This window comes from Macrotis lagotis, chromosome 7 (genome assembly GCF_037893015.1).
Source record: "Macrotis lagotis isolate mMagLag1 chromosome 7, bilby.v1.9.chrom.fasta, whole genome shotgun sequence".
NCBI classification, from domain to species: domain Eukaryota; kingdom Metazoa; phylum Chordata; class Mammalia; order Peramelemorphia; family Peramelidae; genus Macrotis; species Macrotis lagotis.
The window spans coordinates 92,112,387-92,113,438 of NC_133664.1; the positions used below are offsets into that span (position 1 = coordinate 92,112,387).

Below are 1,052 nucleotides of genomic sequence, written 5' to 3' on the forward strand. Positions count from 1 at the left end.
TTCAGCCATTCACCAACTGATAGGCATCCCCTCAATTTCCAATTCTTTGCCACTACAAAAAATAGGTGTTCTGAATACTTTTGTACATTTTTTCATGATATAGACCCAGTAGTGGTATTGCTGGATCAAAGGGTATGCACATTTTTATTGCCCTTTGGACATAATTCCAAATTGCTCTCCAGAAAATTTGGATCAGTTCACAACTCCCACCAACAAAGCATTAGTATCCCAGTTTTCCCATATTCCCTCCAACACTGATCATTTTCCTTTCTAGTCATATTGGCCAATCTAAGAGGTGTGAGTTGGTACCTCAAAGATAATTTAAATTGAACTTCTTTAATCAATAAAGATATAATTTTTTCATATGAATATAAGTGAGTTTAGATTTCTTTGTCTGAGAATTACCTTTGCATATCCTTTGACCACTAATCAACTGGGGAATGATTTTTTTATACTTGATTCAGTTCTCTATATATTTTAGAAATGAGTCCTTTATTAGAAACAATGGCTGTAAAAAATGTTTCCCAACTTATTATATTGCTTTTAATCTTGGTTGCAGTGGTTTTGTTTCTGCAAAAATCTTTTTAATCTAAGATAATCAAAATTCATCCATTTGTTTATTATAATGTTCTCTATCTCTTCTTTGGTCATAAGCTGCTCCCCTTTCTATGATCTGACAGGTAAACTATTCCTTGTTCTAACTGTCATACAGTACCATTTATGTCTAAACCCTGCACCCATTTCAATTAGCAATAATCATGCCTCAGATAAACCTCATTGGCTACGATACTATCACTGCACAAAGCTTCCTGTACCCATTTCAACCTTATCTTGGTATAGGGTGTGAGATGTTAGTCTATGCCTAGTTTTTGCTTCTTCCAGTTTTCCCAGCAGTTTTTATTAATAGAGTTTTTAATCCCAGAAACTGGGATCTTTCAATTTATCAAACAGTAGATTATGATAGTAATTTACTGCTGTCTCTTTGTACTTAAAGTATTCCCCAATCCACCATTCTGTTTCTTAGCCAGTATCAAATGGTTCAATGATTGATG

At 33.9% G+C, this 1,052-nt stretch overlaps 1 pseudogene; it reads right to left on the reverse strand.

The window, feature by feature from the left end:
• Positions 1-739: 739 nt before the first annotated feature.
• Positions 740-807, reverse strand: LOC141494614 (U4 spliceosomal RNA; annotated as a pseudogene).
• Positions 808-1,052: the final 245 nt, after the last annotated feature.